Source organism: Lepus europaeus, chromosome 15 (assembly GCF_033115175.1).
Source record: "Lepus europaeus isolate LE1 chromosome 15, mLepTim1.pri, whole genome shotgun sequence".
NCBI lineage: Eukaryota > Metazoa > Chordata > Mammalia > Lagomorpha > Leporidae > Lepus > Lepus europaeus.
Window position 1 is genome coordinate 10,608,035 of NC_084841.1, and position 25,519 is coordinate 10,633,553.

At 44.6% G+C, this 25,519-nt stretch overlaps 1 long non-coding RNA gene across 1 annotated transcript; it reads right to left on the reverse strand.

The window, feature by feature from the left end:
• Window positions 1-3,485: 3,485 nt before the first annotated feature.
• LOC133774149 (uncharacterized) lies at window positions 3,486-24,727 on the reverse strand. Its single transcript, XR_009868047.1, has 3 exons — window positions 24,455-24,727; window positions 9,628-9,718; window positions 3,486-5,454 (listed from the first exon to the last, which is right to left on the reverse strand). It is a non-coding gene; the product is annotated as an uncharacterized LOC133774149 (long non-coding RNA).
• Window positions 24,728-25,519: the final 792 nt, after the last annotated feature.

The following is a 25,519-nucleotide window of genomic DNA, read 5'->3' on the forward strand; positions in this document are numbered from 1 at the left end:
AGACCAGGAGAAGCACCTGGCTCCTGGCTTCGGAGCAGCGCGGTGTGCCAGTGGCAGCTCGCCGGCCATGGCGGCCATTGAGGGGTGAACCAACAGTAAAGGAAGACTTTTCTCTCTGTCTCTCTCTCTCACTGTCCACTCTGCCTGTCAAAAAACAAAACAAAACAAAAAACAAAGAACATTCTATACAGAGCAACCCACAGCAAATCCAGAGGCTTGAGTATGTAACTGGAGAATAGAGTGGTCAAGAGATGATGTGGGAAGGTGGGATGGGGCCTACTGACAAAGGCACTTACTGCTGTGTCTGTCAGGACAAGCAGGGTAGGATGTGCTGTAGTAGTGCTGGCCTCTTCATCTCTGTGGCTTACTGCATATGGCTTTCTCACTGACACTAAGCCTGAGCTAGCAGGCAGCCCCTCCCTGCAGAAATTGCTCCACATCACACCCTATTATTGTTCTAGGGCTGCTAAAACAAAGAAGCACAAACCTGGTAGTTTAGAACCACAGAGATTTGTTGTCTCATAGTTCTGGAGGCTGGCAGCCTACAAGCAAGGTGTTGGCAGGGCTCCATTCTCAGTCACTGGAGGGGGACCTCCCTTGCTTCTTCCAGCTTCTGATGGCCCCAACCATTCTTTGTCTTGTGGAAGCATCACTCCCATCTAATGCTTCCACATGGCCTCTTCCCTTTGTCTCTGTCCACGTTCCCCACTGCTTATGAGATTGCAGCCCACTCTGTCAACCTTATCTTAGCCTGATTAACTCTGCAAAGACCCTATTTCCAAATAAGGCCATGTTCACAGACTCGAGGGGTTAGGATTTCAGTACAGCTCTTAGGGGTCATAATTCAACCTACAGTGCGTGCACACACACACACAGAGCCTAAAATGTCCCTACAGAAGAATAAGAGAGAGCTAGGGGCTACCATGGGTTATTTGTAAGGGCCAGCCCTGGAAATGACTTTTGTCACTCTTGTCCAACCTCCCATTGACCAAAATCTGGCCCTGGTCTCAGCCAAAAATTGCAAGGGAGGCAAATAACTGTAGAAGAGTACATGGCTATTCAGTGAGCATCCAGTGATAACAGTGAGCACCGAGTTCAAGTTCCGGGAGCCCAGCATCAGGGCAACAGGATGCTGCAGAGTGTGGGAGGGAGAGAGGAAGGAGCTGAGTAGTAAGCAGCAGGAATGGAGAGAAGATTAGAAGGAGCCACTTGGGAGGCTAGAACCATTTGTATCTGTAGAAGTTCTAGAGCATCAGCATGGGTCTGCATTGCTAAAAAGGAAGAGGAGCTTCGAGGGCACCTTCAAAGGCAGAATGGGATGAGCAGACAGAAAAGAAGGAATGTTTCTGGCTTACAATCCCTTCACATCAGGCTGTTAAAAGAGTTTGGGCCGAGGGAATACATTTTGCTTTGGAGGAACTCTTCTGGATATTTGCAAAGTTTCACAAAACAGAATCTCCAAAACCAGATCATTCTGCTAAAATTGCCTGTGCCATAGGCACCACCAGAGCTAAAATAGAGACTTTCATGTAGCAAAGCCTGGAAAACAGACAAAGGAGCAAACTCAAACCAGAAGTGTCTCTTTGGGGACTTTTCCCTTTGGCAAGGGGGAGTCACGGAGAAAGCAGTGGATTTCAGAAAACACACTGATGGGTTTGCGTTTCCACTCTGATGCCAGTCCTACGGGATTGTGCCCAAAGTGTAACACTCCTCCCAGGAGAGAGAAAGAGGAGAGTCCTGGGTGAGTAAATGCCACCCCAGACCACAGCCGGAGGGCCAACTGCCCATGGCCTTGTGTTTGAGTTCCCTGCTCCCCACAAAAACTTCCTGTAGGACATCCCTGCCCTGCGAGGTCAACAGCTCTCCAGGAGAAGGGATCCCCATCCTGCATGCACATGGCCACACTCCTTCCTGGGGGCACTAAGCATGCTTGCTTCCCTACGATGTGTCTTCAGTGAGCATCCACCTGTTACTTAGGTCTCTGGGGATTTTTAAAACCATGATGCTGAAAGAAATCCTTTCCAGAGGGGTCTTCTGGCCCCTGAAAGCAGGCAAGGCTGTGGATCCCTTCCAGACACAAAGCTTCCTGGGAGGCAGGCAGCAGAGCACAGTTGTGCTGCACGGGCCTGTGGGCTGTGTGTGGCTGAGAGCTGGGCTCTGTGTGTGATGGCTGCACGTGGGCATGCTCTTTCTTTGTCCCCCAGTCATGCTGCAATCTGAAAGTCAGCGTTCACCTCAGTGTGGCACTGCCCGTAGTACAGTTCTCTGTTTTCTCACTCCTGCCTGGTGGAACTGCAATGTGCTGAGCTCTGCTTCCTGAGACAGACTCTCACTTCCCCACCCACCCTGTTAAACACCATTTCCTAAACTCACAAGAAGCCCCTGGAGTCAGAACAGCCAGGCAAGTTTGGGAACTTCACTGTTGTTCTCTGAACCCGTGGAAAATGATGGCTCAGCCAGAATGCCTGGCTCTTGTTTCCTCCCTGCTGGCCATGCTTATATCTTCCTCCTCACTCCCTTTAGGCTCTGCTGGATCCACCCTCCAGAGCAGAGCAAGGCCAGGAGCTCTTTTGCAGAATACAGCAGGGTTAGGTCAAGGCAAGCCAGAAGAAGAGCAGGGTGGGCACCATTTGCTCCTTCAAAGCAGACTGGGCTCTGCCCTCTTCCACTCTAGACTTTCCAAAGTAAGGAGCCTTCTAATCTTTCTCAGGTGCTCTCCATCAGCTCAGACACTGCAAAGAACCTTGTGGGTATTTGCTGAGTGGCTTGTGACCAACTGAATGCACTCAGTATGCTTCGGATGACTTGGACACAGTTCACTGAAGACCGAGAAGGGAAACCTCACTTATCACAGAGCTCAGCAATGTGTGCACCTGCTGGTGAGAGCAGCCAAATAGGCAGTTCTCTCCAGCATGGGCTGCTGGAAGACCCTGGAAATGCCCCATTAGGATCCATTCACCTCCACAGCTGCAGAAGTTCATAATGTATTTGAATCCCACACAAACATGCATGCAAGGTTAATGATTTTTAAGATTTGTTTTGACTTAGAATTCACCTGCTTAAAACTCTCCAGTGGTTCCTCACTGCATTGGTGAGAATACTTGAAATGCTGCAACCGTCCATATCTTTATAGCAGCAGTCCTCAAATATTTTAATCTCAGAACTCATTTACCTTTGTAAAAGACACAGAGCACCTCCAAGAATTTCTGTGTATGCAGGCCATACACAGAATGTCTAGCAATATTCACTATGTTAGAAATCTGAATTTATAATTTTTTAGTCATAAGCTCATTTTTAAAATAAAAGTAAAACAAGTTTTAGTTTGATATTTTTTATTGTAGAAACAATAATGAAGCCATTATTTAGCATAATTAACATAATAACAGTAATACAACTAACATTTCTGAAACATTTTTCAAAACAAAAAATTTTAGCAGAGAGTATTTTACATTTTTACAACAACATTTAATTTAATTAATGTCTGATTTCATAGAAAGCAACTGGATTCTCATTTCTGCATTCGATCACTGAACCTGAAGAGAACCTGGCCTCACACAGATAATGCAGGAAGGGTGTTTAATCGACATTTCAAATAATTGTGGATACTCTCTTCTGGTACTTCACCAAGTCTGAGCATATGGTAATTTCTTAAAGGCTGATTGCCATGTGTAATCTAAAACCATACCATGACTATTTCAGACTCAATTACATTAAAACCCACTGCATTATTTTGTCCTTCAAATGGGCCTTTCACATCCATATGTGACTTTGTACTATTATACATTGGTCACTTGGGAAATACGTGTTCAGTGAGTGAGGCAGATCTTCCAAATGCTGTCACAATACACTTATACAGCATAAAAAAAATCACATTTGTTAATATCACCACCCACATCATTAGAAAGTCTTTAAGTATTAGGAGACTATCAGACTAACCATGACACATACAAGTCTTCCAAAATTCTAGTTTTCATTTGGAAACTCAAATTTTATTATTGGCAACAAATAATGTCTGTTGTGTCTCTTAAAGAGACATGCTCACTTTGCTCATTTTTGAGAAAATGTCTGGCTAGTATCCCAGTCTGAAGAGTCGTGATTTGATTGTCTGCCAGTCATTCTTTCAAGTAAATGTTATGTTCCATGAAGAGTCAAGTCCAGCTCACAACTCACTCATAGTGCAGGTGCTTTTCCCTGACACAACACTGGAGTTTGGGGTGCAGTAGAGTATTTTGTGTGTACATACTTCCCACTTCATCAAGCAGAATTTTTTTCAAATGTGCTCAAGGCATGAGATTTAATAAAAATGCATCATTTTTCCAACTTCATCAAGGACATTCTCAAGTGCAACTGGCAATTTTTTTGTTCTGCAAATGCAGATGGTGAAGAGCACCATGACTCCTAGTAGAACTTTCATTCATCTTTAAAGCTCCATTGTTCCTAACTATCTTTGTTTTGCATTTTGACAGTGAAATAGTGAAAAGGGCAGATGCCATCTCATTAATACTATGAAAAATCGATTTGACTTCTCATACTCCCTAAAAGGGTGTCTGGCAACAATAGAGTTCTGCAGACAGTGCTTTGAGAACTGTAGCCCTCCATGCTCTGACTTGTGCCTGCCTTTCAGCCTCCTCCCCACTCATAGCCCACCTTGGGCTCCTCCAAGGGCAGGCTAGGAGACAAGGACTCAAAGACAAACGGTTTGTTTGTTAGATGACCTCAGGAAGTGCTGGGAGAAGAGCAGGGATGATATGAAAAGGAGGAGGAAAGCAATGCACAATGTATTCATGAGCAAGTTATCGCTGCAGAAAACGGGAGCTCAATCCTGCAGGAGGTAGAGTGGGACAGTCCTCCCTGAAGGGTGAGAAAGTTGGGGACATTTGTGCTCTAATTGTCATCACCACTGACCAAAGGCTACTCTTGGAGACCTTCCCCACCCAGTAATTCCCATGATGCACATGACAGAGAAATGCTCTCCTGGGGAGATGCAGATGTTTGCTGTAGGATGCCAAAGCACACCCAGGATCAAGGAACTCGGAAGGATTGGAGGAGCCATCAACAGCATCTGCTCCCTTGATTGTTCTCCCATCACACTCGTCTTCACTTATGTGACTCATAGTCCTCTGACATGCTGTTCCTTCTACTCTGAACCTTCTATGGCCCAACTCTTGGCCTGGCTAAAGCCCTCGTGTTCTGCAGGTCTCAGCATGCATATCACTACCGACCCAGCATCCTAAAACACACTGCAGTCACACTATGCACACAGGTTTGCTTCTCTGAGAACCCTCCCATGGTTTGAAATCATATATTTGTATTGTTCTTTATCTGTTGTCTTCCTGCTCTCTCACACAGCATCTCTGTAGTGGGAGGATAAGGACCATGTCTCCATGTGTTTTCCAGGACTGTGTCTCCAACACCTGGAGCCTGCCTGGCACGTGGTACATACTCAGTCAACACCTGTCGAGTAGATAGATGGACAATAAGTCTCAAAGTACATGAAAGGCACAGAGCTAGAATCCCCAATGGCAATCATTCTTGAAAATCCACATAGTCTACTGATGATGCCCCTTCATAGCTGAAGATTGCGTCAAAGTGCCTGAAGGGATCACAATTTGTCCTATGTGAGATCACAGCCAGATGGCAAGTGTCATGGCTCAGACAGTCTGCTCCTGCCTCCCACTCTCTCCCCAGCACACTGCAGATCTCTCTACTAGGATGCTGATCCTAAAAACACATGAGCCTGTGCACACATGATGCTAAAATGATAAGAGAAGGAAATACCAGAGAAAGATGCTCAAAGTGTCCTTCCAGATGCTGACAAATTCCATCATGGGCTATAATACTACACCTCCCATGGAAAGCGACAGTGAAATCCAGAATAAATATATGAGTGATGCATAAGAAAAGGCATGGGGTGCAGAAGGGAACTGTTCTTCTAAGATTTCACACAGATTACATTTTATTTTTTCAGCAAGCCACTAAGACTTTTTTTTTTGCACTGCTGTGTACAATTCCAGACAAATAGCATAAACCAGAAGAAAAAGTTAACAGAAGAAACCACACAAATCATCTCATGACACAGAATTCGTTTCTAAATCTCAGATACCTTGTCAGTAGAACAGGATTCTCCCTGATAAAATCAAATTCCCTTATATGATGGTTTTAAAACAACCACACTGCATGATGGACAGCAGGGCGCACAAACACCTCTTCAGGGTTATTAAGTCTGCTGCTGAGAAAATGCTAATTCCTCAAGGGCTTTTTCCAGACTCAGACCTGTAGGAGACTCAATCCCAAATTTAAATGCCCAGGTGTGCAATTTCATATGTGCTTTGAATAATGGTATCTGCTCTCAGAAAATCAAATAGAATTAGGAAAAGCAATTGCTTGTGGGGATTTTCATTTTGCATGAGTGACGTGAGATCACTCACACACCATTTTAGCAATTCAGCATTGTGGAGGCCTTTCCACAAATCCACCACAGAATGCAAAGTGTTCGTTTTCTTCCTTATACACTAGGTGAAGGATGTAGGTGTTCTGAAATACAAGCAGCATCCAAGTAAATGTGGTAGCCATTTTCTTAGTGGGAAATACATGTCTCTTTTTTCCTAACACGTGAGAGAGACAATATTTGATTGTACTTACACAGCGCCAGAGTTGTTGGGTCTAGGCCAAGGAAACCAAGTACTAAAACAAAATGCATTCAAGCATTATCAAAGAGAAGCAAAGAAATATAAACATGGAAATGGAAATAGAGTAGATGAAACACCAAAACCTGCTTTCAGGTTTCTTCAAATGTCAGGGACCCCAATATCACAGAAGTAGCCTCCAAAGGCAGGCCATCATTGCAAGAACTCCCAGCAACCAAGGAAATAAACACATGAAAAATCAACAGGGCTTGACTGCTGGCCAGAGGCAGCCCAGACCATACTGGGTGCCACTTTCCCTTTCATGGCTCTTGGATTGAAGTCTGCATTTGGATGCCCAGGACCCACAAGAGACAGTCAAATGAACCCATGTCTTGGGCAGCGCAGGGCAAGATATCATGAGACTCTCTAAAGGGAGATTATCAAAGGCTAATAGGTGGGAGAGGCTCCTTTCAAAAGATTTTAGAGCATCCTGGAGACTCGCTTCCCTTGTCAAGTGACACCCTAGCATCTGCCCACTGCCCACTTAAGCCTGGGAGTCTTCACAGGCTTAAGCTCCCAACCGTAACTGACAGTCTCTCTCCACGTCCACCACAGCCTACCATTTAGCTCCTCGGTCCTCCTTCCTGCTCATTGCCCTCCCCTGATCCCAGGATGCCTTGCCACCTAACTCACCTTACTCCTGTGTGGGCAGCAGCTGGATCAACCATGGCCATGGGGAATTCTGAGACCAAGCAGGAAGGAACTCCCATCCATCGACCATAAACTCAGCCCAGAAATATTGCCAAGCCCTACAGGGCAAATTTAGCTATCTCCCCACCTCTACAATCAGTAGTACTCCCAAAGCCAAGTCCTTGGTTGCAGCCTGTACATGTGCTCACAGCACAACTCAAAGCCTGACCCACTGCTCACTACTGGGGCCTGCCACACTTAATTCATATCAACTGCTTCAAGCCTCATATTAATGTTGTGCTCATTTTATTTTATTTTTTAAAGATTTATTTATTTCATTTACTTTAAAGGCAGAGTTACAGAGAGGCAGAGGCAGAGAGAGAGAGAGAGAGGTCTCCCATCCTCTGGTTCACTCCCCAGATGGCCAAAATGGCAGGAGCTGTGCTGATCTGAAGCCAGGAGCCAGGAGCTTCTTCCAGGTCTCCCACTTGGGTACAGGGGGCCCAAGGACTTGGGCCATCTTCTGCTGCTTTCTCAGGTCATGGCAGAGAGCTGAATTTGAAGAGGAGCAGCCAGGACTCGAACTGGCACCCATATGGGATGCTGGCATTGCAGGCAGTAGCTTTACCCACTACACCACAGCACCAGCCTCTGTGCTCATTTTAAAGATGAGGACGTGGAAGCTGAGAAAGGTTGAGAAATGTGACAAACAACATAGCCAGAAAATGTCAAGGCTAGGATTCCACTGAGCAGGGTGTCTGGAGCCTAGGTGCCAGAGCTGGCCCATAGTGAGAAGATGATGAGATGAGCAAACCGAAGAGTCAGATTTCTGGTTTATATCAACCACAATTTCTTTTTGTGAAAAGCTCCAATTCCAGCTTGAATCATTCACTTAAATGATTAAGCAAGTATTAAGCACTTATGGTTTGAAGTTAAGCCATCACAAAGTTAATCAGTTATAAATGTGCTATATTGTAGAACCATAAACAAGACATTAATTCAGACAGGAGGTATCTGTGAGCCCCTGAAGAACCTTCCCTCTTCCCAAGAATGGATGATTGGGGCTTGCAGTTGGCCGAGCTGTTAAGACACTACTTGGGGCTGGTGCCACGGCTCACTAGGCTAATCCTCCCCCTGTGGCGCCTGCATCACCAGGTTGGGGCGCCGGATTCTGTCCCGGTTGCTCCTCTTCCAGTCCAGCTCTCTGCTGTGGCCCGGGAGGGCAGTGGAGGATGGCCCAAGTGCTTGGGCCCTGCACCCGCATGGGAGACCAGAAGTACCTGGCTCCTGGCTTTGGATCAGTGCAGCGCGCTGGCCACAGCGCGCTGGCCGCAGCAGCCATTGGGGGGTGAACCAACGGGAAAGGAAGACCTTTCTCTCCTCTCTGTCTCTCTCTCTCACTGTCTACTCTGCCTGTCCAAAAAAAAAAAAAAAAAAGACACTACTTGGGACACCACATCCCATATCAGAGTCCCTGGGTTTGAGTTCCAACTTGGCTCCTGATTCCAGCTTCCTGCTAATGTGATCTGGGGAGGTAGCTCAAGTAATTGAGTCCCTACTACCATTTGGGACCCCTGGATTGAGCTCCTAGCTACTGTCTTTAGCCTGGCTTTGCCCTGGCTCAGTCCCAGCTGTTATAGGCACTTAGAGGAAGAACCACTGTTCGAGAGACCTCTCTCTCTCTCTCTCTGTCTGTCTCTTTATGCCTCTAAAATAAATAAATTTTTTAAAAAAGAATCCATGTGTGCATGGTGCCTCAGGCCTGTGCCATGAGTAGCTTGGGCCACTGCCCCTCACTTGTTTAGCAACAACGCCTCATCATCTTTCTTAGAGCAACATAATTAGTCATGAGCCATAGTCTTAGCTGGAGTGTTGCCTGTTTAAAGAGAAATGCTTGTGAAGAAGATGTAAGACTGCAGCTGGACACAGCTGCTGCATAACTGGAGCTCGGGGACAAAGGAGATGGTCACATTTCAGGTCAACAAATAATCTATTGAGCACTCTGTTCATGTAATTACTGTAAGAGCTGCAGAAAGATCAGCTAGAAATATCCCTTTCTAAAAGGAGCTAAGGCAAGTATATAAATAACAACAGTGTAAATTAAATGGATCATATGGTAACAATTGCCCATGAAGGATTGTGACCTAAAATGTGTCTTAGAGAACACCAAGAGGGAGTGGTCTCATACAGTTTGGGACTTGAGACTGGTCTGTGATATTTTTTGGGACTTTTATGGGCACAGAAAGGGGGGTTGTGTGCTTGAACTCTCTCTCTGTTCCAAACCAGGTTGCAAGTTCAAGTCCATACTCACCATCAGGGACGTGGTTGAACAATGCTGACGGAGTCACCCTTCCCCTGGAATTCTCTGCTGTTCCTGGCTCTGTCCAATTACTTCTGTCTGCCTGGGGAGTTTGGGAAAGGGTACATCATTGCCTTGCAGAAACCTAAAAAAGTCAGCCTTTGTTAGAGAAGCCAGAAGCCCCAGGGAGGTGAGATGAAGAGAGGTGCTGTTTAACATCCATGGGCTGTAAACAGGATGCTCGGATAGAAAGGAGGGCAAGTGGAAGTTAGGAGAAAATCAATTCATCGATGACTAATCTACTTTCCACCTAGACTGCACCATGAAAGGACTGTTGTGTTAGAGGGAGGGTTGAAGAGATTAGGGGCACCTACTGTGTTCCTGACTGTGTTCAGCTGCTTCTGTTCACTGAAGTTTGCAAGTGACATTTAGACAGACGAGGGAATGTACAAATTCTTCACTGTATTTGCCTGTGATTTTAAACAACAAACAAACATTGATAGGTGCTGTGAAATCTTTTTAATGTACAAAGATAACAGCAAATATGGGACTTTATGACTTCTCTGTCTCACTGTTTATTTGCAGTTTCCTTCCTGGGGAAAAAAACCTTCCAGAAATAAAGAACAATTATGTGATATGATGTAACTGTTTTTGTTTGGTGCAGAATCTGCATCTTTCATGTTATAACAAATACTGTTTAAAGGATTTGACATTGTCAGCTAATGAATCATGCAACTTTTTTGCAGTAGTCAGTTTTGCAAATTATATCTTATAATACCACCCACCTGGAACTCTTAGGTAAGAGCCAATTGAACGTGACAGTATCAAGTTCCTCAAGGTGCTCATGATATTGTCACTAAACCTGAGGTACTGAGTGTATGGGCTATGTTGCCTTCTGAATTGATATGATTCCTCCTGAAGGCAAAAGAATATATTAAACCAAGGTTCCTTGGAGAAATGGCTGATTCCAGGAATACAGCAAGAAAGTACATTAGGGGGCTGGTGCTGTGGCATAGAGGTTTAAGTTATCTCCTGAAGTGCCAACATCCCACGTGGGCACCATTTCAAGTCCCAGCTGCTCCTCTTCTGACCCATATCCCTACTAATGTGCCTGGGAAAGCAACAGCAAGCCTGGGTTAGGCTAATGCCAGGAGGCTGGAACTTCATCTAAGTCTCCTTCATGGATGGCAGGAGCCCAAGCATTAGGGCCTTCTTCCACTGCTTTCGCAGGGAATATTGGCTGAGAGCTGGATTGGAACTAGAGAACCAGGACTCAAACTGCCACCCATAAGGGATGTAAGGGTGTTGCATGTGGCAGCTTAACCCATTGGGCCACAGTGACGCCACCAAGAGCAAACTCTGTAAGGAAAAAGCATCTAGAATAGAGAGTTGTGGCACAGTGGTTACAAGTTGACTTTGTAGCATCAATTCTATTATGCAACCATGCCTGGATCTTTCAGCAGGTTAGCTTTGAGCTAAGCAGTCACAAATTTCTGGTAAAAGTAATGGCTACTGGGGCTGGCGCTATGGCATAGTGGGTAAAGCCGCTGCCTGCAGTGCCAGCATTCCATATGAGCACTGATTCGATTCTTGGCTGCTCCACTCCCAATCCAGCTCTCTGCTATGGCCTGGGAAAGCAGTAGAAGATGGTCCAAGTCCTTGGGCCCCTGCACCCACGTGGGAGACCCAAAAGAAGCTCCCGGCTCCTAGCTCAGCACCAGCTGTCGTGGCCAATTGGGAAGTGAACCAGCAGATGGACGACCTCTCTCTCTCTCCCACTCTCTCTATCACCTCTGCCTCTCTGTAACTCTGCCTTTCAAATAAATAAATCTTTAAAAAAAAAAGTAATGGCTACTATCAATTCTCGAATATGCTCTATAGATTCTCCAATGCTCTTAATATCCATTCAAATGAGATGATTTGGTAAAGCAAAGAAGATCTTAAAGAGAAATAATTATAAAGTTAATGCTCCATCACTAATATGCTTCTGCATGCATTCTCAGTGTAGGAAATTTCATCTTGTACTATAGTTTGAATTTTTACTCCTTTACAATATTTTACAAATATTCATAAAGATTAACTCCCTAAAACACAAACATTTTGTAAAAAATGAATGTTTCCTCCTATGAGAGAAAGATTATTTGCAGAAATGTTTAAAATAGCCCTAGTGATATTGTCTACAAAGCTGAAAGTTTTTTTAAATTTCCTATTCTCATCAAAGAGAGAAGGAAAAACTATGTGCCATAAAGGGTGAGAAAACACTCCTGCTAGAAGAACAGTATGCCACACCTCTCCCACTACTTCTGAAAAAGTAAATACAGGAGATATTTGAGCTAATTTCAAAACAATGAAGCTGCAGCAAGTGACTAAACAGATGTAATTTCTTTTAAACGGGTAGGTGACATAGTCTCCTCTTATGCTCTCATGAAAAATAGATGTTCTTCTGCTATTTTATCTGATTAAAAAGAACCCCTGATCAAATGATGAAAACAAAGCAGTTGATCAGGGGCTGGGGAAATTCTAAAGGATGTCCTGTCGCTTCCCATCCTGAATTTGTCTTGGCAGTATGTGCAGCAATTTCAATTTAATGACAAAGTTCTGATCCTGGTAAAAGACCTTGAGTTTTTTCTTAGTAAGACCCAGGGTCATTTTTGCTTTTAAGAAAGGACGTCCATACTCGATTTTACAACCATTGTCAAGGAATACCATTTACCAAATGATGAAACTTCAAATGAGTTGTAAACCATAGCAGAAGTGATGAGGCATCAAACGTACATCTGCAGACTGCCCTGTGAAGCAAGGCAAGGTTCTCATTAAAAAATCAAAAATTCCTAATTATCCCACAAAAATTATTAGAAGAAAATCATCAACAAACCAGTGGAACTAATGCTAGACAAATTATTTTCAGAGTCCTTTGACATCAAAGAAGTCATAAAAACATGTTTAAGAGGGAGAATTCATTATGCCATCTGGAATTCAGATTTCTAGTTGCAAACCAATCTTTTTAGAGGAAAAAGCCACTGTGGTATGATGGATTAATAACAAAATATGAAATAGTATTTACACACATAATATGGAAAACAGATGCCCATATATAATATTCTGGTTATGCCAAATCATAGTTACCTAGAATATGAATGTAAGTGGTATGTGAATTTACAGACATTTTTGGACTCTAATAAATGCTGCAAATTACATTTGTCATACACTACAAATGTGTGCAGGTTAAGGATCTACCCCTAACATTTTTAAGATTCTTTTCCCTGTTTGAATTATGATTTTTTTTTATTAGACAGGTAGAGTTATAGACAGTGAGAGAGAGAGACAGAGAGAAAGGTCTTCCTTCCGTTGGTTTACCCCATAATGGCCGCTACAGCTGGCACTGCACCAATCCAAAGCCAGGAGGAGCCAGGTGTCTCTTCTGGTCTCCCATGTGGGTGCAGGGGCCCAAGCACTCGGGCCATGCTCCACTGCCATCCCAGGCCACAGCAGAGAGCTGGACTGGAAGAGGAGCAGCCGGGACTAGAACACGACGCCCATATGGGATGCCCGCACCGCAGGCAGAGGATTAACCAAGTGAGCCACGGCACCGGCCCCTAAATTTTGATTTTAAAATGGTGAGACATTGCACTTCCCTTATTTAAAGAGACAAGGCTGCATTATCTACACTTCTAAGAACAGGTGTTGTTTTCTGAGCACTTTTTCCATGCCAGGCAGTAGGTTGAGATGGCAGAGCCAGGATTTGAGCTGAGCAGTCTTCCTTCACAGCTCATTCACTTGAGCAAAATGACTGGAAGTATCTCAAACACACATCTAGAGCACGTGACTTCAGAGCTCTCCCCCTGTAATCTCTTCATATGCACGACTGGCTAGCAGCGACTTGAAAGTTTTATCCCTTTCCTATGGGTCCCGTGTTTGTCCCCTCCACAATTCATGTGGCAACAGGATTAAGAGGTGAGATCTTTAAAGTGAAATGAATGCCATTGAAAAAGCACAAGTCCTCCCACCCTCTTTTATTTAAGAATTTTTTAAATATATTTCTTCGAGAGGTGGGATGGGCAAGAGGGAGAGAGCTCTCATCCACTGATTCACTCCCCAACACCCCACAACAGCTGGGACCAGACCAGAGCCAAAGCTGGGAGTCAGAAACTCACCCAGGTATACCATGTGGGTGGCAGGATGCTTCTTACTGCTGTCTCCCAGGGTTTCTAGCTACAGAAAGTTGAGGTTGGGAGCCAGGGTTGGATATTACACCCAAGCACTCCAAGGTGGGATGTGGGCATCCTAACTGGTGTCTTAGCTGCTGGACTAAACATCCACCCCACGGCCCCCTTTTGCCTCTTACTTTTCTTTCTGTTTGTTTGTTCTAAGATTTACTTGTTGGGACCAGCACTGTGGCATAGTAGGTTATACCTCTGCATGCGGCATTGGCATCAATTAAAAAAAAAGTTTATTTTTTTAATTTTTTTTATTTTTTGACAGGCAGAGTGGATAGTGAGAGAGAGAGACAGAGAGAAAGGTCTTCCTTTTTGCCGCTGGTTCACCCTCCAATGGCTGCTGCAGCCGGCGCATCGCGCTGATCTGAAGCCAGGAGCCAGGTGCTTTTTCCTGGTCTCCCATGCGGGTACAGGGCCCAAGCACTTGGGCCATCCTCCACTGCCTTCCCGGGCCATAGCAGAGAGCTGGCCTGGAAGAGGGGCAACCGGGATAGAATCCGGTGCCCCGACCGGGACTAGAACCCGGTGTGCCGGCGCCGCAAGGCGGGAGGATTAGCCTGTTAAGCCACGGCGCCGGCCAAAAAAAAAGATTTGTTTATTTGAAAGTCAGAGTTACAGAGAGAGAGAGAGAGAGAGAGAGAAAGAGAAAATCTCCTATTCACTACTTCAATCCCCAAATGGCTACAGTAGCCAGGGAGGAACCAGGCCTAAGCCAGGAGGCAGGAGCCTCTTCCAGGTCTTCCATGAGGGTGTAGGGGCCCAAGGACTTGAGCTATCCTCTGTTGCTTTCCCTTTTTCAGCAGGGAGCTGGATTGGAAGTGGAGTAGCCAGGACATAAACCGGCGCCCATATGGGATGCCAGCATCACAGGTAGAGACTTTACCTACTATGCCAGAACGCCGGCCCTGCCTCTTACGCCTCTTACTTTTCTCACAGTCTCTTCCACATCATGTTTATAGTAGTATTATTTATAATAGCCAAAATGTGGAAACAATCTAAATGCCAAGCAATTGATAAATTAAAATGTGAGGGTTTTTCCAATGAAATATTATCTGGCAATTAAAAAAAGAATGATACCCACTCCAATGTGAATTAACCTTGAAAATATTTTGTTACGTACAAAAAGCCTGTCACAAAAGATCATAAGTTATATGACTCCTCTGATGTGAAAGGTCCAAAATCAACAAGTCCGCAGGGGCAGAAAGTGGTAAGTGGGGCTAAGGTAGAGGGAAAGGGTAGTTAAAATTAACACATATGTGGTTTCTTTTTTAAAAATTATTTTCATTCATTTGAGAAATGAACCTGCAACCACTGAGACTGGGCCAGGATGAAGCCAGGAGATGAGAACTCAGTCCAGGTCTCCCAGGTGGGTCACAGGAAGCCAGCTACTTGAGCCATCACCACTGCATCCCAGGATCTGCATTAGCCGGAAGCTGGTGTCGGGAGCTGGAGCCAGGTGCCAAGCCCAGGCACTTCAGCTCAGGACACGCGCATCCTAACTGGCAGCTTCACTGATAGTCAAATGCCCACCCCACAGTTTCTTTTTAGGGTGCTAAAAATATTCTTGTCTTTTTTTAAAGATTTACTTATTTATTAGAGAGGCAGAGTTACAGAGGGAGGGAGAGACATAGAGAGAGAGGTCTTCCATCCACTGATTCGTTCCCCAAATGCACACAGCAGCTGGAGCTGGGCCAATCTGAAGCCAGGAGCCAGGAGCTTCTTTCAGGACTTCCACACAGGTGCAGGCACCCAAGCACATGGGCCATTTTCCACTGCTTTCCCAGGCCATCAGCAGGTAGCTGGATTGGAAGTGGAGCAGCCGGGACCTGAAGCAAGGGCCCTACAGGATGCTGGTGCCACAGGCAGAGGCTTAACTTACTACACCACAGTACCATCCCTGAAAATATTCTCTTTTAAAAAGAAGTAAAAAAAAAAAAAGATTTATTTATTCACTTAAAAGTTAGAGTTACAGAGAGAGGGAGAGACAGAGAGAGGGAGAGACAGAGAGAATAAGATCTTCTATCCACTGGTTCACTCCCCAGGTGGCTGATATGACTAAAGCTGGGCCTGGCCAAAGCTAGAAGCCAGGAGCTTCATCCAGGTCTCCCACATGGGTGGCAGGGGGTCCAAGCATTTGAGTAATCCTCCACTACTTTTCCCAGGCCATTTGCAGGGAGTTGGATAGAAGGTGGAGCAGCCAAGACATGAACCCTCTCTGTCAGGCCGGCGCCCTGGCTTAACAGGTTAATCCTCTGCCTTGCGGCGCCAGCACACCAGGTTCTAGTCCCGCTTGGGGCGCCGGATTCTATCGTGGTTACCCCTCTTCCAGGCCAGCTCTCTGCTATGGCCCGGGAAGGCAGTGGAGGATGGCCCAAGTCCTTGGGCCCTGCACCCGCATGGGAGACCAGGAGAAGCACCTGGCTCCTGGCTTCAGATCAGCGAGATGCGCCGGCTGCAGCGGCCATTGGAGGGTGAACCAGCGGCAAAAGGAAGACCTTTTTCTCTGTCTCTCTCTCTCACTGTCCACTCTGCCTGTCAAAAAAAAAAAAAGAAGATGTGGATGAAAGGGAAAAACCCCCGTATGCCCTGGCTTTAGACTTTACTGCGTGAGGAAGTGTAACTCCAGGTGCCTTGGTCAAGGGATAATCATGAGGACAGAGAAGCTGTCCACCCCTTGCGTGAGCCATCTCTGAAAGCACCTGCTTAGACTTCTCATTATCGATAACCCCATTGCTGCTTACTGCAGCTGATTGATACATCCTCTCTCTCTCTCTCTCTCTCTCTCTCTCTCTCTTAAGATTTATTTATTTGAAAGTCAGAGTTACAGAGAAGAAGAGGCAGAAGCAGAGAGAGAGGAGATCTTCCATTTCCTGGTTCACTCCCCAGATGGTGGCAATGGCTGGGTCTGGGCCAGAGCAAAGCCAGGAGCCAGGCATTTCTTCCAGGTCCCCACATGGGTGCAGGGACCCAAATACTTGAGCCATCTTCTACTGCTTTTCCTAAGGCACATTATCAGGTAGCTGGATCAGAACTGGAGTAGCCAGAATTAGAACCACTGCATGTATGGGATGCCGGCACTTCAGATGGTAGCTTTATCCACTACACCACAGTGCCGGCTCCAATATATTTTCTCTTCAATGGACTGACTTGTGAATTCTCATAAAATTACATGCTCAGTCTTGTTCCAACGTTCCTCTTTAGAAGACAAGGTGATATTAATCTGGAGTTTTTTAAAGACAAGCCTAGTGCTTGTCAGTAAAGAGTATCAGAAGGCAGCACCTTGCTCAATGAGAGAAACAACCTCTTCTATGTGAAGTGAATTAGAGAGTTGCCCAGCCCTTGTTTGGAAGCAGAAGTGGCAAGGTATCAAGTGGGGCCCCGACTAAGCAGTTCAGAAAATTCCAAATTCTACGCGCTTCTTAATTTTTACACAAACTTCAAAGATCATAAACTCATTTTCACACAGAAGATAAACTCCAGCAGCTCTACTTCCAGATGTTAATATTTTATTATTTTGTTTCCTTGGGTTCAAACTACCAACCAGAAGTCAGCACTTAACTAGTTTTGCCTATTCCCTGTGAAAATTTTAACAGTATTTTACCATTCACCATGTAAGAAATTTGAGAAGTTATTTTAGAAGTGGTACAAAAAGCAGATATAATAGATCTGAAAGAAAATCACCATTTTTCTTCTCTAAGGTTTTGTCTTTGTAGAAACCAAGAAGTGCTTGGAAATACCTATGATTGTTTACTGAGTCTCTGTAAAGCTGTAGGCGTGGGATTTACACTTGTCTCATAATCGTTATATAAGTCTTTACATTATATATATATATATGTATATATATATATAACTGCTTTAAATATGATTTTACCTAAATTGTGCAAAATTTAGCTATGAAACAATAATGCAACCTCAAATTGTGTTCAGGGCCTGAATTAACACTGTTACCATTGTTGTTGTTTAATGTTCACAAGGAGGAAATGAAGAACCATGTATCCAATGCAGCTATTTGATTTTGGCAACGACAGCATGAATTTGTGGTGCTTAAACCGGTCTGCTCCCTATGTCCAGCATAGCATGACAAAGGCTCCATTTCAGATGGTTGTGTGAGGATATTGGCCTCACCCCTCCCAGTCAATGGGAGGAGTAGGCCTCCAGAATTTCCCATTCCTAACCCCGGGTCTGTGCTGCAAAGTCTAACTTCCAAGTACCAATAGCTGAGAGGTCCAGGTTCCTTCCTCTCCTATAACCCCATTCGTGGGTCAGAAGTCCGATCCACAGTGCAACAGGCTGAGCATACAGGAGCTCCCTTTGCCCTTACTCTAGTTCACACACGGGTCAGAGGTCCACACCAAGACGGGCCAACTGAAAAGAACCAAGCCTAGCATCTCCACCCAGCTCCTAAATCAGGGGAGTTACTCTGCTGCTCATGCCTTCAGCTCTGGAACCACCCAGGAGGAGGGGTTTACCCAAAAGATCTGATTTTATTTGAAACAAAACATAGGAAAGTTCAAGCTAAGATTCCTCCCAAAAACAATGGATATCTTGGTGGTAAGCAATTAAGAGGAAGCTAGAAACTTCATGAGAGTGAAAAGTGAAATATAGGCCAACCAGTTTCCCAGAGAAAACCAGGGACAGAGAAGTTAACAACAGCATAACTGGGGTCAGAGCAAACTTGAAAGCCTGGCCTCAAAAACTACTCCTGGGGGCAGGTGTCCTGGCACAGTAGGTTAAGCTGCTACTTGGGAGATCCACAGCCCATATGGCAGAACCAGCTCCTCTGCTTCTGATCCAATTCTTGTTAACGCACCTGAGAATATAATTGCCCAAGTACTTAGGTCTCTTCCACCCACATGGGAAACCCACGGTGGAGTTCCAGGGTCCTGGCTTCTGCCTGGCCGTGCTCTAATTGTTGTGGGCGTTTGAGGAATGAGCCAGGGGATGGAACATCTCCCTCTCTCTCTTTCAAATAAATACATAAATAAAACATTTTTAAGCATCTCAGTAAGGGGCCGGCGTGGTGGCACAATAGGTTAATCCTCTGCCTGTGGCATCGGCATCCCATATGGGCACCGGTTCTAGTCCAGCTGCTCCTCTTCCAATCCAGCTCTCTGCTATGGCCTGAGAAAGCGTAGAAGATGGACCAAGTCCTTGGGCCCCTGCACCCATGTGGGAAACTGGAAGAAGCTCCTGGCTCCTGGCTTCGGATTGGCGCAGCTCTGGCCGCTGAGACCATTTGGGAAGTGAACCAATGGACAGAAGACCTTTCTCTCTGTCTCTCCCTCTCACTGTCTGTAAATCTCTCTCAAATAAATAAATAAAATTTTAAAAAATAACTCAGTAAAATATATGTCTTTAAAACAACCATCCTCTTGGCCGGCGCCGTGGCTCAATAGGCTAATCCTCCACCTGCGGCGCCAGCACACTGGGTTCTAGTCCCGGTCAGGGCGCCAGATTCCGTCCCGGTTGCTCCTCTTCCAGTCCAGCTCTCTGCTGTGGCCTGGGAAGGCAGTGGAGGATGGCCCAAGTCCTTGGGCCCTGCACCCGCGTGGGAGACCAGGAGAAGCACCTGGCTCCTGGCTTCAGCCACAGCGTGCCGGCCACAGCGGCCATTGTTGGGTGAACCAACGGAAAGGAAGACCTTTCTATCTGTCTCTCTCTCTCTCACTGTCCACTCTGCTTGTCAAAAAAAAAAAAAAGAGGTCTGAATTTAATTGGATCAGACTGTGGAGCAATTTAGGCTCCAGGCATTGTCAAAACAGTAAAGCAATCAGCAGGCAGTTGTAGAGCCCAACAGTTAGGTGTGATACCAGCATAGGCAGACAGCTTAACTAAGCAATCAGGAGAAATGACAGAAACAGCCCTGATAAAACTACTGTCACTCCAAGGTAACAATGTACATGCCCAAGGCTGTGCCCTCTCCATCAGAGAGTTATCACTGCCAGTGACATAGAACTCAACAAAAATGTCTAGCCGTGACACTTAACAAATAAACAACTATAACAAGCCCTGAGCAATCCAGAATTGCTACAAAACATTAACTACAAAGTTCTTATTTTCAACAAGGAATTGTCAGATATGTGAAGAATTAGGAAAGCGTAAGCCATACACCTGGGTAAAATATAAGCAGCAAAAACTGCCTATGAGAGGACCACTTGACACCCAGTCATTACAAACAGGCTCAAAGACCTATAGGAATTCATGCTTAAAGAAGTAAAGGAAAGTATGATGACAATGCTTTGTCAAACAGAAATTACCAAAGAATGAATTACTTTTAAAAAGATAAGTGAATACAAATTCTGGAGTTGAAAAGTACAACTTAAGTGGCCAGCACTGTGGCTCAGCAGGTTAACGCCCTGGCCTGCAGCATCAGCATCCCATATGGGCACCAGTTCGAGTCCTGACTGCTCAACTTCTATCCTGCTTCCTGCTAATGCACCTTGGAAAACATAAGAGGATGGCCCAAGTCCTTGGGCCCCTGCACCCACATGGAAGGCCCAGAAGAGTGGCCACTGAGGGAGTGAAGTAGCAGATGGAAGACCTCTCTCTCTGTCTCTACCTCTCTCTGTAACTCTGCCTTTCAAATAAATAAAATAAATCTTTAAGAAAAATACAACCTTTTTATTTTTTTTTTTTTTGCCCGCTGGGCAGAGCCTTTTATTGGGGGCGGGGGGACTAGCTTCCAAGGACCTGGGCCTAGGGTGCCCTCCGCTGGGAGCCCAGCTGCTGACAGGGGCAGCTAACCCACAGAGCACAGCTGGTCAAGGCCAGGCCTGAAGCTGTAGGGCTGCTGCCCCCATCCCCCCAGAAATCTACCAACAATAGATGCTGGAGAGGATGTGGGGGAAAAAAGGACACTAACCCACTGTTGGTGGGAATGCAAACTGGTTAAGCCACTATGGAAGTCAGTCTGGAGATTCCTCAGAAACCTGAATATAACCCTACCATACAACCCAGCCATACCACTCCTTGGAATTTACCCAAAGGAAATTAAATTGGCAAACAAAAAAGCTGTCTGCACATTAATGTTTATTGCAGCTCAATTCACAATAGCTAGGACCTGGAACCAACCCAAATGCCCATCAACAGTAGACTGGATAAAGAAATTATGGGACATGTACTCTATAGAATACTATACAGCAGTCAGAAACAATGAAATCCGGTCATTTGCAACAAGATGGAGGGATCTGGAAAACATTATGCTGAGTGAATTTAGCCAGTCCCAAAGGGACAAATATCGTATGTTCTCCCTGATCAGCGACAACTAACTGAGCACCAAAGGGGAAACCTGTGGAAATGAAATGGACACTATGAGAAACAGTGACTTGATCAGCTCTTGTCCTGACTGTTGATGTACAATGTAATACTTTGTCCATTTTAGTATTTTTTTGTTCTAGTACTAGTGGTTGAACTCTGTAATTAACACACAATTATTCTTAGGTGTTTAAATTTTAACTGAAAAGTGATCCCTGTTAAATTTAAGAGTGGGGGCCGGCGCCGCGGCTCACTAGGCTAATCCTCCGCCTTGCGGCGCTGGCACACCGGGTTCTAGTCCCGGTCGGGGCACCGATCCTGTCCCGGTTGCCCCTCTTCCAGGCCAGCTCTCTGCTGTGGCCAGGGAGTGCAGTGGAGGATGGCCCAAGTACTTGGGCCCTGCACCCCGTGGGAGACCAGGAGAAGCACCTGGCTCCTGCCATCGGATCAGCGCGGTGCGCCCGACGCAGCGCGTGCTACCACAGCGGCCATTGGAGGGTGAACCAACGGTAAAAGGAAGACCTTTCTGTCTGTGTCTCTCTCACTGTCCACTCTGCCTGTCAAAAAAAAAAAAGAAAAAAAAATTTAAGAGTGGGAATAAGAGAGGGAGGAGATGTACAATTTGGGACATGCTCAATCAGACTTGCCCAAATGGTGGAGTTAGAAACGTGCCAGGGGATTCCAATACAATCCCATCAAGGTGGCATGTACCAATGCCATCTCACTAGTCCAAGTGATCAATTTCAGTTCACAATTGATCACACTGATAGGTCTAAGAGTCAAAGGGATCACACAAATAAGACTAATGTCTGCTAATACTAACTGATAGAATCAAAAAGGGAGAGAAGAAAAAAAAAGAAAAGAAAAGTACAACCCTAGGCCAGCGCAGTGGCTCACTTGGCTAATCCTCCGCCTGCGGCACCGGCACACCGGGTTCTAGTCCCAGTTGGGGCACTGGATTCTGTCCCAGTTGTTCCTCTTCCAGTCCAGCTGCCGGGAGGGCAGTGCTTGGGCCCTGCACCCACATGGGAGACCAGGAGAAGCACCTGGCTCCTGGCTTCGGATCGGCACAGCGCACCTGCACTGGCCATAGCAGCCATTTGGGGGGTGAACCAACGGAAAAGGAAGACCTTTTTCTCTCTCTCTCTCTCTCACTGTCTAATTCTGCCTGTCAAAAAAAAAAAAAAAAAGTACAACCTTAATGAAAAATTCATAACAGAGGCTCAACAGTAAATTTGAAATAGCAGAAAGAAGTATCAGTGAGCTTAGAGATAAATCAACAGATATTATGCAATATGAAGAAAAAAGAACAAAACCTAGGAGAAATATGAGATGGCAACATACATACAATGGGAATATGAGAATAGAGGTGGGAGCAGGAAAAATACATGTTTTGTATTTTATTTTATTCATACATTCTGAAGAAATATTAGCTGAAAACATCCTACATTTGGTGGAAATCAACACATCTAGGAAGCTCAAGGAACACCAACCAGGATAAAATCAGAGATCTGTGCCCCAGCAGACACATCATGGTAAAAATGTTGCAAGACCAAAAAAAAAGAGAGAGAGAGAAAAACCTGGAGAGCAGCAAGAGAAAAAATGACTTGTCACATAAAAAGGGACCCCAATAATGTCACCAACCGACTTATCAGAAACAAGGGAACTGAAGTCAGTGAGATGACATATCCACAGTGCTGAACAGAAGAACTGTCAACCGAATATGTAACATTCAGCAAAACTATCTCACAAAACATGAAGGCAAAATAAAGACATCCCAGGATAAACAAAAACTGAGAGAATTCACTGCTAGCAGAAACACTAAAGGAAGTGCTTCAAGCTGAAAGATCCCTGATGGTAACTTGAATTTGCCACTCCCACTCCTGCCCTCACCCACCACACAGATAAACATAATTATGTCATTATAGAAGGCATCATAGGGATCAGCTTTTAGGCAAGTGGCTAAGCTGCCCATGTGCTGTATTAGAGTGGCTGGGTTAGATACCCAGCTGCTGTCCTGACTGCAGCTTCCTGCTAATGTGGACTCTGGAAGGCAGTGGAGATGGCTCAAGTATTTGGATCCCTGCCACCCATATGGGAGACCTGGGTTGAGTTCCCAACTCCTGGCTAGAGCCACTTAGATCTAGCAAGTGAGCCAGAAGAAGAGAGCTCTCTCTTGCTATCTGTCTCCCAAATAATAATTTTAAGACACATTTCTTCTCCTTTCTTCACTTAACTAACTTTAAAAGCAATTACAGAAAAATATTTTTGGTATCGTTGGATCTGTAACACATAGACTTTAGCATGTTTGTAATAATAACAACATAAAAGAAGTAGCTGAGAGGAAAGTTGTGTTGGAGTAAGGAAATGACACCAGGTAATAACACAGAATCCACAGAAACAAAGAACTAGAAACAATAAACAAGAAGGGAAATATAACAAACTCTACAAATATATCTAAAGATATACCTATTCTTTTTCTCTAAGTTTCTTTAAAAGACATAAAATTAATTAATAATTTTAGTATTATATTATTAGGTTTTAACATACATATAAATATATGTGTGTGTATATAAACACTATAAAATAATAATCTCCCCCCAAAAGGGAAGAGGGACTAGGGCTAAATGGAAGTAACATTTGTGTATCTAAGTGGAATTAGTACAAATCTGAAGCAGACTCTGAAAATTTAAGATGTTTATAGTAATCTCTAAAGAAATCAATTTTTACAACTCATAACAATAGTAAAAGAATTACTTTTTAAAAAGATTTATTTTATTTATTTGAAAGGCAGAGTTACAGGGGAGGACGGAAGAGATAGAGAGAGAGAGATCTTCCATTCACTGGGTCACTCCCCCAAATGGCCACAATGGCCTGGGCTGTGCCACACTGAAGCCAGGAGCCAAGAGCTTCTTCTGGGTCTCCCACATGGGTGCAGGGGCCCAAATACTTGGGCCATCTTTCACTACTTTCCCAGGCGCATTAGCAGGGAACTGGATCAGAAGTGGAGCTTGAACTTGCACCCACATGGAATGCTGGAGGCTTCGCAAGCGGAGGTTTTACCCCCTACACCACAATTATTAAAGGAATTAAAACGTTAAGCTAAAAATATTCTTAATGAAAAAAAAAAAAAAAAAGAAAAGGAAACAGTTTGTTACATCGCTGATACGAGTAGACTTTGAGCAACCCAAAGGCTAAAAAGTGAAAAGGAATTGAGAAGAGGACTCCTAAAAAGATTCCAGTAACTTCAAGAATATTTTTATAGTAGAAGGAAAATACTTTTAGAATTTACCCTTAAACCCTTTAAGGGTTTATCCACAATTTATTTGCTTTTTTTTTGCTACCAGGGGGACAATAAAACTACATACATTTCTCACATTTCTGACGGGTGAGCACTGGAGTGGAATTCTTGAATCCGAAGTAAAAAAAATAAACTCAGAAATCTGTGAGAATGTGCAGTCTCCGAGTTTGTCCACCCAGGGCTCAGAGGTTCCCCTTCATGTGCATCCCGTGTGTCTGGAGGCGAGCTGCTCTTTTCAAGAAAGAAAAAGAAACTGTGTCCTTTGGCGGAAAGTTCCACCAGTTCCAAGTCAGGTGGTATCCTGAAGCTCTCGTGGTCCTGAGGAAAGGAAAGATCTGCCCAATGCCCTTGACGGGTACACTGACCTCGTCAGAGCTTTGGAACCTAAGAATGGAAAGTACCACGTTTCTCCCAGATGAGCCATAACCAGAATCCCTTCTTGGAGTCATCAGGAAGGAATTTGCTTGATAACTGAACCTGTGGTCTCCAGGCTCCCTCAGTTTTGTCAGTTTCTTTTTAATTTCCATGAAAATCCCTAGTGTTCCTTATTTTCCTGTGGTAATTTAAACCTGTGAATGAAGATAAGCATTCTTTCTTAGCCAGTCTGTGTTGAGCTTTGTGTACCTTGTAGATTTGTTTCTTTCATAAATTCTGGAAAATTCCCCAATCCCTATTTCTTTTTTGAACATTTTCTTCACTTCCTTCTTTCCATTTGCTCCTTTGGAAAACATAAGAAAGTGACTCATTGAATCCACTAGGTCTCTCTGTTTTCTAAGTAAAATCGAAATTCTTCATTAAAGCAGATTTATGCATTTATTTATTTATTTATTTTAAACTTTTATTTAATGAATATAAATTTCCAAAGTACAGCTTATGGATTACAATGGCTTCCCCCCTCCCATAACTTCCCTCCCACCTGCAACCCTCCCCTTTCCCGCTCCCTCTCCCCTTCCATTCACATCAAGATTCATTTTCAATTCTCTTTATATACAGAAGATCAGTTTAGCATTTATTTATTTTACTAAAGTAAATTGTGTTTTAGCTATTGGCACAAATTAGATATGACCAATTGGAAAGTACCTTGCCTCTCATACTAACTTGATATGCTTTATCAATTCTAATTTTAAGTAAA